This window comes from Mustela nigripes, chromosome 5 (assembly GCF_022355385.1).
Source record: "Mustela nigripes isolate SB6536 chromosome 5, MUSNIG.SB6536, whole genome shotgun sequence".
NCBI lineage: Eukaryota > Metazoa > Chordata > Mammalia > Carnivora > Mustelidae > Mustela > Mustela nigripes.
Window position 1 is genome coordinate 28,461,838 of NC_081561.1, and position 12,694 is coordinate 28,474,531.

The 12,694-nt window shown below is 41.8% G+C and overlaps 1 pseudogene; it reads right to left on the reverse strand.

Moving 5' to 3' along the window:
• Window positions 1–5,131: 5,131 nt before the first annotated feature.
• Window positions 5,132–8,118, reverse strand: LOC132017825 (actin-related protein 2/3 complex subunit 1A-like; annotated as a pseudogene).
• Between the last annotated feature and the right edge of the window lie 4,576 nt (window positions 8,119–12,694).

A 12,694-nucleotide genomic window follows, 5' to 3' on the forward strand; every position in this document is an offset into this window, starting at 1 on the left:
TATTTTCATCACCCCAAAAGAAACCTGTACCCATTAACCAGTTGTTCCCTTCCTCCCTGCAGCTCTCCACAACCACCAGGATGTGTTCTGTTTCTCTGAAATTACCTATTCTGGGTATCTTGTATAAATGGAATCGTATACTATGTGGCCCCGGGTCTGGTTTCTTTTACATGACATAATGCCTTTTGAGGTCCATGCACGCTGAAACATGGACCAGTACTCCCTTCCTTTTTACAGCTGACTGACATTCCAGTGTATGGATATACCACAACTGGGTTATTTATTCCTCTGCTGATGGGTGTTTGGGCCTTTGGCGATTGTGAATAGTGCTGCTATGCACATGCATTTGTTGAGTACCTGTTTTTATTTACTTTTTATTTTTTTACAGATTTTATTTATTTACTTGAGAAAGAGAGAGATCACAAGTAGGCAGAGAGGCAGGCAGAGAGAGAGTGGGAAGCAGGCTCCCTGCTAAGCAGAGAGCCCGATGCAGGGCTCGATCCCAGGACCCTGAGATCATGACCCAAGCTGAAGGCAGAGGCCTAACCCACTGAGCCACCCAGGTGCCCCTGTTTTTAGTGTTTTGGGGGATATGTACCTAGGAGTCAAATTTCTGGGTAATATATTAATTCTATATTTAACTTTTCAGGAAACACGGAACTGTTTTCCACAACCTCTGAGACATTCTATATTCCCACCAGCACATTGTATGAGGGTCCCAATTTCTCCACATCGTAGCTATCACTTATTTCCATATATATATATTTTAAGCTGTCCTAGTGGGTATGAAGTGGTAGCTCATTGTGGTTTTGATTTGCATTTCCCTAATGACTCACAATGTTGAGTCTCTATTCATGTGGTTGTTGGTGCCACTTGTATATCTTCTCTGAGAAATACCAATCCAAGTCCTTTGACCATATTTAAATTTTTTTAATTTTTAAATTTTTTTATTATCTTTTATTTGTCTCTTTGTTGTTGAAGTGTAAGAGTTCTTTATGTATTCTGGATATTGGATTCTTATAAGATATGTGATTCACAAATATTTTCTTCCATTCTGTAGGTTGTCTTTTTTACTTTCTTGATGACATGTCTTTAGATCAGGACACCTGGCTGGCTCACTCAGCAGAGTGTGCCACTCTTGATTTTGGGGTCATGAGTGCAAGTTATATGTTGGATGTAAGAGCGTACTAAAAAAATAGTAATAAAGTCCTTAGAAGTACAAATATTTAAAATTCTGGTGGTATCCAATTTATCTATTTTTTCTCTTGTTGCTTGTGCTTTTGGTGTCCATATCTAAGAACCCATCAATGAAGGCTTGGTCAGGAGAGTGTGCGACCCTTGATTTCAGGGTCATGAGTTTGAGCTCCACATTGCATGTAGATTACTAAACAACAACAATAACAACAACAACTTAAAAAAATCACCAAATCCAGGGTCATGAACTTCTAACAGTTTTATGGCTTAAACTCTTATATTTAGGTTGTTGAACCATTTTGAGTTAATTTTTGTATTCAACATGAGGTAGGGGTTCCACGTCATTCTTTTGCTTTTGAATATCCAGTTTTCCAGCACCATTTGTTGAAGAAACCAGCTGATTGATTTTTGATGATAAGTCACTGTGTTTTGGTATATAACTTCATACGATTTCAAAGAACTTAGTGACATTGCTATGACAAGACTCTATTTATATCTACATATTTATGGGAACAAAATTTTCAGTTCTTAAATCTACAAAAATGAAAACTAGGGGGATGCCTGGGTGGGTCAGTCAGTTGGGCGTCTGCTTTTGGCTTGGGTCATGATCCCAGGGTCCTGGGATAAGGTCCTGTGTCAGGCTCCCTGCTCATCAGGGAGTTTGCTTCTCCTTCTGCCTGACACTCCCCCTGCTTCTGCTCTCTCTTTCTCTGACAATAAATAAATAAATAAATAAAATCTTTAAAAAAAAATGAAAACTAGAATAGAATTCATGCTGAATCCTATCTAATTCTAATGGTAAGTAATGTTCATCCGTAAATACATGAACTAATTGAAAAGAAAGGGCCCAATGATCTTATTTAGAATTCTACTTCTTTTTAAAAAAATATTATATGTTACCAACTTATTTTTTAAAATATTTATTTATTTACTTACTTACTTAAGCTCTATACCCAATGTGGGGCTTGAACTCATGACCCCAAGATCAAAAGTTGAATGCTTTACTGACTGAACCTGCCAGGTGCACCTAGAATTGCACTTCTAATCTAATCTGATTAATTGATTAATTAGAAGATTTATTTATTTACTTTAGAAAGAGAGAGTGTGTATGGGGGAAGGGGCAGGGGCAGAAGAATAGCGAGAGAATCTCAAGCAGACACCCCACTGAATGCAGAGACCTACAGAGGGCTCCATCCCAAGACCCTCAAATTATGAGCTGACATCACTGAGCTGAAATCAAGAGTCAGACATTTAACCAACTGAGCCACCGAGGCACCCCTGTAATTTTATTTTATTTTTGCTTAATCATTATTTAGCAAAATTTATCATATATGCATGTTGTTTTGACAAACTAATTATTAAGGATAATCATAATAATTACTTAATCCAGAAGGAAAAGTTTGAAACTTAGAGCCTTAAGGCCACAGAAAATTAAGAAAAAAATATATATTTTTTCACTAGGCTCCATGCCCAGCGTGGAGCCCAACTTGGGGCTCAAACTCATGACCCGGAGATCAAGACCTGAGCTGAGATCAAGAATCTGATGTTTAACCAACTGAGCCACCTGGGTGCTCCTAAAAATTTAGTTTTTTTAAAGAAAGGTTATTTATTTTAAGTAAGCTCTACACCCAATGTGGGCTCAAACACACAGCCTCGAGATCAAGACTTGTATGCTTTCCCCACTGAGCCAGCCAGGCACTCCTGGCTGGGTGATAAAATTGAAATTGATCAAAATGAAATTTTATCTATATACATATTTTCATTGCAGAGTATAGTAGACTTTGAGACACAAGCCATATTTTATTAAGATAATGTTTTGATAGGTCGGAAGAGAAATATGAATTCAGACGAAATGGAACGTGAAATTTCTGACTGTTACAGAAGAGAGTGGTCATGGACTTTTTAATGAATCAGAGAGGCTGTCCTTAAAAGAGGGAAATAGCACTTTTTAAAAGGGTTAGTGTTTACAACACACTGGAAATTGCATCTTTTTGCAACAACTTAAACATTCCAGGAACATTTTATTTATTTTTTATTTTTTATTTTTTTTAAAGATTTTATTTATTTATTTGACAGAGAGAGATGACAAGTAGATGGAGAGAGAGGCAGGCAGAGAGAGAGAGAGGGAAGCAGGCTCCCTGCTGAGCAGAGAGCCCGATATGGGACTTGATCCCAGTACCCTGAGATCGTGACCTGAGCCGAAGGCAGCGGCTTAAACCACTGAGCCACCCAGGTGCCCCAGGATGGAGATTCCGATACATGCTACAGCTTGGATGAAACTTATGGACCTTTGTGGTAAGGGAAATAAGCCAGATGCAAAAGGACAAATGCTGTATGATTCCATTTATATGAGACACTTAGAACAGTTAGAATTATAGAGGCAGAAAAGCAGAATGGTGGTTACCAGTGCTGGGGAGGGGAAAACAAGGAGTTAGTGTTTAATAGGTATAGAATTTCAGGTTTTTTAAAAAAGATTTTATTTATTCATTTGAGAGAGAGAGTGTGTGTGCGGGTGAGAGGGAGAGAGGGAAGAGAACCTAAAGCTCTCCTTGAGCACAGAGCCCGATGTGGGGCTTGATCCCACAACCCCAAGACCGTGACCTAAGCCAGAACCAAGAGTGAAACCCTTAGCCGACTGAGCCACCCAGGCACCCTGGAGCAATCATTTTAATACAAAAAATTGTCCTGTCAAATATAGCTCTGGACAAAGAAAGCTATCCCTTTAAAAGCTAAACACCTGTGTCTTTTTATTGGACACGTTTTGCTTTTCTTGTTGGTTTCCCAGGAAGCTAAAATCTCTCTAATATTACACTGCCTTTTAAATTGAGTAATAAAATGTTAATCTGTAAAAACAAAAACAAAAAAACAGGGGTGCCTGGGTGGTTCAGTCATTAGGTGTCTGCCTTTGGCTCAAGTCATGATCCCAGCATCCTGGGATCAAGCCCCGTATCAGGATCTCTGCTCAGCAGGAAGCCTGCTTCTCCCTCTCCCACTCTCCCTGCTTGTGTTCCCTCTTTTGCCGTCTCTCTCTCTGTCAAATAAATAAATAAAATCTTTAAATTTTTTTTTAAAGATTTTATTTATTTATTTGACAGACAGAGATCACAAGCAGGCAGAGAGGCAGGCAGAGAGAGAGGGGAGGAAGCAGGCTCCCTGCGGAGCAGAGAGCCCGATGCGGGGCTCGATCCCAGGACCCTGGGATCATGACCCGAGCCGAAGGCAGAGGCTTTAACCCACTGAGCCACCCAGGCACCCCAATAAATAAAATCTTTAAAAGCAAAAACAAAACAAAACAAAAAACGAAAGAAAAAGACATTTCCTACCCTCAAGAAGACTGCAATTAATAAGTAAGTAACCAGAGTATGCTGGGGTGAGCACTGAGATGCGGGCAGCCTGGGTGTCGTGAGAGCCCAGCAGAAAGCACAGAGGGGCCTCTAAGATCTACCCCTCAGCACTTGTCCTGGCTCTCCTTCCCCACTACTCTGCTTCCGTGTAGCCCCTGATCTCTTGGAAGGATTATAAATGTCCCCTAACTGGTCTTCCTCTTCACCTTCCACAGTTCCAGAAGAATCTTTTTGAAATGCTGATGAAATCATTTCGCTACCCTGCCTAAAATGCCATATAACTAATTCCTTACAAGCCACCAATGTGGCTCCTGAGTAGGGCAGACTCTTCTACCCAGCCTCATCTTACTGTCACCTCCCCTTCCCTCTCCCACCCTACAACTTGCTAACCTACCTGCAGTTTCCTTAGCACACTCTGGGGTTCCAGACTCCAAGCCTTTCCCCACACAGATTGCTTTGCCTGGACTGCTCTCACTCCTCCAGTAGTTGAATATTTCTCTTTTAAGGCTTATTTCCAATTCCCCTGTGCAGCGTATCTGAACCTCTGAGAGATCTGATTCCCTCCCCTTTGTGTCTCTGTAACCTCCAGATGCACTCCTATCTCAGCTTGTATCAGTCAGAATGGCTAAGCAACGCTGCAGTAACAAACAGGACCACAATCTCAGGAGCTTCACACAGCTGTTTATTACTTTCGAACGCTACCTGTTGGCAGTGTGATGGTGTTGGGGGCCTCTGATGACAAGTCACTTGGGATCCAGGTTAAAGCAGGTACCACCAAAAGAGGGCGCCACAATAGCTCAGGTCACACTGGCAATGAGCACTTCTGCCTGGAAAAAACAGCACACGTGGCTTATTCTCATGTTTCATTGGTGAGAGCAAGCTATATGGCTATGCCTAACTTCTAGAGTGCTGAGAGAAATTCAGTGCTACCTTGTGCCTGGAAGAAGGCGGAAAACAGGAAAAACTGGTGAACAGCCTCAGTGACTACCACAGCTTGGTGTAGTGCCTACCTGCTTCCATGGGACAACTGCCTCCTCTTCCATTGGACACTGAGGATCCCAAGCATGTCACAGGGTCCTTGCCCTTGAGCAGTTTGTGCTCTAGGAATGGGCAAAGACCAGTAAATCAATGGATTGTAATTCTCCATGTTCCTGTTCCAGTCCAGGTTTGGCTGGTGTGTTGGTTGGGGAAAACCTGTGAAAGAAGAACAATGGATTATGGGAGAGGAGAGTGGGAAAGGGACAGTTTTAATTTGTGTGTCCCTGAAATTGGAGGCTGAGATGTAGGTTTAGGCAGTTAATTTAGATGATTCTAGAATGCAGAAGTCAGGCAGTGTGATATTGTGAAGAAGGAAAAGCCCATTGAGGACGATGTTACTATTATGCGCCATGGAAGTTTCTGAGGAGGGAAATAGAACATTCTCCAGAAATTGCCCACCAGAAGGACAGGAGGCAGGAGCATTTAGCCACCAATGGGCACCAAGGTGTTGGAAAAGACCCAGGTTGGGATGATTTAGCACAAGTTGAGTCTGAGCTCCAAAGAACTGTCCACCTCAGCCACAGTTGAAATCAGAGAGGGGCAGAGAAGATAAAGTGCACAAAAAGTGGCTGCTACAGGGGACCTAATGTTTCTTAAATTACTGCTTTCTGTCAGTTACTCTGCTAGGTGCTAATTTATGCACCTTACTCTAGTACAGAAACCTCATGGAGTAGGTTTTGTGGTAACTTATAGAAAGATGGTAGCATGTCATCAGAGCAAGCATGATGGGTGGCTCTGATGGGGTGGCTTGACCTACATCTGGTCATTTTCCAAAAAGGTCTGTCTCAGAAATGGGATTTTAAAAATGCAGATATGACTGGGCTCTGAAGGACGGGCTCAGGCCAATAACACTCATGGAAGTCTAATGTATAAATGGCTCATTTATTCATTTCAGTGGTAGGTGTAACTTACAAGGTGACTTTGTACTTATGTTCCTTGAGCTTTATCATTTATTTGTTTGATTTTTTTTTACACATTCAGTACTTTTATTTAACTGTTGAGGCGACAATTGACGTATCTCCCACCCTCTCCTTTAAGTTAGTGTGACAATTTTCCATAATAAACTACTTAAAGAGAAGCTTTGGTCAAGAATGGAATGAAATAGCAAAAACAAAAACAAAATAACCCCATATCACTGCTGCTTTTAAAAAACCAACACTGTCACCAATTATATTCAAACAAAAAAACACACACAGTATTTGCATGAAACGTGTCTTCAGTGTTTCCTTGTGGCTGGCTCTCCTCACCACCATGCACATGGCGGGGCTTTGTCAGCGCATGTGTCAGTTTGTCAGTCTGTCAGTTTGTCATGCTGGATCTGGGAGGCTCACTCAGCTTCACATTATCCGGAGGCCCTGGATGGAAGACTCTAAGGTCTTGAAATCCCAAATTGTCATGGCTCCATCGATGCCAGTATTGTAAAATTTGCGATAATCTTGCTTGTCCACTTCATAAATAGACACTTGAGTGATGCTATTCTGGTGCAGCGTCTCCAAGGCTGTGTTGCGGTCCTCAGTCGTGGCCCTCTTGTCCATGTTGCGGAAGCGTTCCATAGCAGACATGTTGCGCTGAATGCTCTGTTTTGGAATGTCTAGTTTGGAGACAAAGGTCAAGCAGCCACGGTCATCGTAGTTAAAGAGCATTGGGCAGCAGTCATGGCCCGCGGCTACAACGCTATTCTCTGAGACAAATGACACACTCAGGAGGGGCAGGAACTCTGTTTTCAGAGTTGAGACCTGCAGGCTTTTTGAGGCGTCAGCAACTGATACGGTGCTGTCTTTCGTGGCTGACGCAGGCCAGGCGACTCCCGCTGGCAGAGAAGCTGACCCCATGCACCCAGCCGCCGGTGCCACTGCCCCCGAACTCTGACATCAGCTGACCAAAAGGCATCTTGCTGCCCCAGGGCGTACTGGCTGGCTTTTCATCCACTTCTTTAATGTAGGCAGAAAACACTCTGCATTTGAAATCACAGGATCATGCTGCCAGCAAGACATTGTTGGGATGCCAATCCAAGCTGAGGACCCTGGAAGCGAATCGGCTTCTTAATGTGCTTGCTTACCCACCAGTCATTTTCAGACTCAAAGTAACAGAAATGAGTCGTGCTCCACTTCCCACAGCAAATTTGTTCTCTAGCAGGGACCACTTGACAAAAGTCGCTGCACGATTAATTCTCAGGATCACCAGGGTTGGCTTCCAGACACCATCTTTCTGACTCCAGACGTAGGCATTGCGGTCTGCCCCACAAGTGACGATGTGGTCACTCTTGGGAGCCCAGTCGATACCTGTAATGTGTCCGTTATTCTCCTTGAGCTCATGAGCTTTCACCCACTGGCTCCTGTTCTTCTTATAGATGTGGACTTCGTGAGTGTTGGGGCTAAGAGCAATCTGGGTACGATCCCTGTTCCAGGCATGACAGGTGATTGGCTCTAGTAAAAACTGATGTAGGGACATTATTCTTAGTGTTTTCAAAGGATAGAAAGCTGGGATCGGGGCAGTGTGGACCGGCTCCGAGGGGAGAATTCGGGACTCTGGTCAGTCGACATGAACAGGCTCCGGTGGGCGCCGGCGGAGGCTTGTTTGATATTTTTGACATAACCTATTGTGTAGCAGCGTCTTTGTGTCTTTTCTAGTCTTTTTATTTGCTTGTTTGATCTTAGTCACTTAATGGTCAAAAGGGGTTTAAAATTTTTTTTTTAAGATTTTATTTATTTATTTGACAGAGAGAGATCATAAGCAGACGGAGAGGCAGGCAGAGAGGGAGATAGAGGGAAGCAGGCTCCCTGCTGAGCAGAGAGCCCGATGTGGGACTCGATCCCAGGACCCCGAGATCATGACCTGAGCCGAAGGCAGCGGCTTAACCCACTGAGCCACCCAGGCGCCCAGTTTTAAAATTTTTATATTTTAACTTTTTAAAAAAAGTTTGTATCCATTTTTTTCACACACACACACACATTACACACACACACACACACACACAGCATAAGTAGGGAGAGTGAGAGAGAGAAGCAGACTTCCTGCTGAGCAGGGAGCCCAACTTGGGACTCAACATGGGGCTCAATATCAGGACCCTAAGATCATGACCTGAGCTGAAGATAGATGTTTAACTGACTGAGTCACGCAGGCACCCCCCAAAATAAAGTCTTTTTTAAAAAGTCAATGCACTGTATACTTCATATTTGTGCACTATATGTGTGTTATATCTCAATTAAGAAAAGGACCAGTCAGTGTGTCAAAGGTGAAGTGTCACACATATTATTCAAAATAGATCTGACCAGGGGCGCCTGGGTGGCTCAATGGGTTAAAGCCTCTGCCTTCGGCTCAGGTCATGATCCCAGGGTGCTGGGATGGAGTCCCCGCATCAGGCTCTCTGCTTGGCAGGGAGCTTGCTTCCCTTCCTCTCTCTCTGACTGTCTCTCTGCCTATTTGTGATCTCTGTCTGTCAAATAAATAAATAAAATCTTAAAAAAAACAAAACAAAAACAAAGATCTGACATCTGACCCGAGGTCCCTGGGTGGCTCAGTGGGTTAAGCCTCTGCCTATAGCTCAGATCATGATCTCAGCATCCTGGAATCAAGCTCCCCATCGGGCTCTCTGCTCAGCAGGGAGCCTGCTTCCCCCACCCCGACTGCCTCTCTGCCTACTTGTGATCTATCTCTCTCTGTCAAATAAATAAATAAAATATTTAGAAAAATAGATCTGACCATTTCATCTAGGTTTTCCAATTTGCTGATGTACAGTTGCTCACAGTATTCACTTACAATCCTTTTTATTTCTGGGACAATGTCCCCAATTTTATTTCTAGTAATTTGTGTCTTCTCTTTTTTCTTAGTCCAGTTAGATAAAGTCTGTTGATTTTGTTGATCTCTTCGAAGAAACAACTTTTGATTTCATTGATTTTCTTTACCGGTTTTCTAGTTTCTATTTTGTTTATCTCTGCTTTGACCTTCATTGCTTCCTTCCTTCTGCTAGCTTTAGGTGTAGTTTGCTCTTTTTCTAATTCCTGAAGTTGTAAAGGTAGATTGTTGATTTGAGAACTTTCTTGTTTTTTAATATGTGTTTATAGTTATACATTTTCCTCTTAATACTGCCTTTGCTGCATCTCATAAGTTTTGGTGTGTTGTATCTTCATTTTCATCCATCTTTAAGTATTTTCTAGTTTCCCTTCGGATTTCTTTGATCTATAGTTTAAAAGTGTGTTGTTTAATTTCCACAAATTTATGAGTTTCCCAGTTTTATTTTTTTTTAAGATTTTCTTTATTTATTTGACAGAGAGACACAGCGAGAGAGGGAACACAAGCAGAGCGGGTAGGAGAGGGAGAAGCAGGCTTCCCACTGTAACCTGAGCTGAAGGCAGATGCTCAATGACTGAGCCACCCAGGGGCCCCTTCCAGTTTTACTTTTGTTGATGGTTTCTAAATTCATCCTGTTATGATTGGAGAAAATATTGGGTATGATATCTATCTTTGAAATCTATTGAGACATAATTTATGGCCTAATACCTGGTATATCCTGGAAAATGTCCCACATGCACTGGATAAGGATGTGTGTGCTATTGCTGTTGGGTAGTGTTCTGTACAAGTCTGTTAGATCTAGTTGGCTTATTGTGTTGTTTAAGTCCTCTGTATCCTCACTTACTTTTTGTCTGGTTATTCTATTCATTGTTTTGCTTGTTTGTTTTTTTAAAGTAGGTTCCATGCCCAGTGTGGAGCACAATGCAGGGCTCAAACTCACAACTCTGAGATTAAGACCTGAGGTGAGATCAAGAGTTGAATGCTTAACTGACTGAACCACCCAGGTGCCCCTGGTTGTTCTGTTCATTGCTAAGAATGGGGTATTTATGTCTCCTACTATGCTTGTAAGCCTTGTCTATTTCTCCCTTTAATTCTGACCCTTTATGCTACATATATTTTAATGGTCTATGATTAGGGTGAAAGTGCTATAATTGTTATATGTCCTTGCTGCATTGAGACTTGTATTAATATATAATGTTCTGCTTTGTCTCTTAAATTTTTTTTTAATTTAAAGTCTGTTTTGTCAGTTACTGGTTTACGTACCCCTGTTTTCTTTTAGCTATCATTTGCTTGAAGTATTCTTTTCCATCCCTTCACTTTCAATCTATCTTGATAGATTGTCTTTGGCTCTCAATTGAGTCTCTTGTAGACAGCATATAGTTAGATCATATATTTTTAAAATCCAGTCTGTCTATCTCTGCATTTTGATTAGAGAATTTAATCCATTTACATTTAAAGTAATTACTGATTAGGAGGTACTTACTCCTATCATTTTGCTATTTCTTTTCTATAATGCTTTATAACTTTATTTGTCCTTCATTTCTTGCATTACTGTGTTCAGTTGATTTTTTGGTAGTGAAACATTTTAAATTCCTTTCTCATTTCCTTTTGTATAAATTATGTAACTATTTTCTTTGTGTTTACCATGGGGATTACTTTTGATATCTTAACATTGTAACACTAATTTGTATTTATACTGGCTTAACTTCAATATCATACAAAGATTGCTCTCTTATAACTCTGCTCCTACTCCTTTTGGTTGATGATGTCACAATACTCTGTGGATGTATTTAATACCACTAAACTGTATACTTAAAAATGTGGAAGATGGGGCGCCTGGGTGGCTCAGTGGGTTAGGCCGCTGCCTTCGGCTCAGGTCATGATCTCAGGGTCCTGGGATCGAGTCCCACATCGGGCTCTCTGCTCAGCAGGGGGCCCGCTTCCCTTTCCCTTCCTCTCTCTCTGCCTGCCTCTCTGCCTACTTGTGATCTCTCTCTGTCAAACAAATAAATAAAATCTTAAAAAAAAAAATGTGGAAGATGTGGGGCACCTGGGTGGCTCAGTAGGTTAAGCCTCTGCCTTCTGCTTAGGTCATGACTTCAGGGTCCTTGGATGGAGCCCTGCATCAGGCTCTCTGCTCAGCAGGAAGCCTGCTTCCCCCCTCTCTCTGCCTGTCTCTCTGCCTACTTGTGATCTCTCTGTCAAATAAATAAATAAATAAAATCTTTTTAAAAATGCGGAAGATGGTAAATTTTATCTTATGTATATTTTACCACAATAAAACAATTTTTGATTTTATTTTATTTAAAGATTTTATTTGTTTATTTGATAGGGCAGAGGGAGAGAGAGCATGAGTAGAAGGGGAGGGGCAGAGGGAGAAGGAGAAGAAGACTCCCTGCTGAATAGGGAGCCCAATTTGGGGCTTGATCCCAGGACCCCAGGATCATGACCCAAGTTGAAGGCAGACACTCAAATGACTGAGCCACACAGGCACCCCTAAAAATAGATTTGATATTGCTGATTTTTTAAAAAGTGGGATAATTGTATTATCATTGTGTTCTCAAAAAGGAGTATTTATCTATTAGAGGTACATACCTATGTATATTAACAGGTGAAAGGTAATATAATACCTTGAATTTGTTTAAAGATAATCCCAGAAGGAGTGGGTGGGTCTGAGATGAAGCAGTAGTGTCCATATACTGAGGACCCTTGAAGCTAGGTGGTGGGTACATGGAGGTTTGTTATATTCTTCTCTACTTTTGCATCTGTTTGAAGTTTTAGAAAATAAAACTTAATTTGTCTGTGGAGAGACTGTGTGAGGAGCTCCTGTTAGTAGCTCAGCAGGGTGACTCTTTTGGTGTGTTGGAACATTCAAGCCACTTTTCCCTGTAAGATGGCTTTTTCAGGACTTCCACTGGGGATAGACCAAGGATACAGAAGAGGCGCTGACTCCCCCAGAGAGCCTCTGCAGGAGTCTTTCTGCCTGGTTCCAGAACTTTCTCCTCTGGCTCCTTATGTTTCCCTCCATCTGTCTGAATTTGTACCACATGTACCCAACAAGAGTGCAAAGAGAAAGAGAGGGGATTTTGAGAAGAGTGCATCTTTCTCCTTGCCCCACACCCCATTTTCTAGCCCCTAGGTCTCCCTGAAGACAACTCTGTCATCCCGTTTTTTGTACACCTTGCCAGAGAAATTGTGCACATAGAAAGAGCAGATGTAGCTACATCCTCTTTGCCCCCACTTTTCTGCATAAATGGCAACAGACCATTTATGGTTTTGAATGTCAGCTTAGTTAAAAAGTACATCTCATGAATATTATCTTGAGA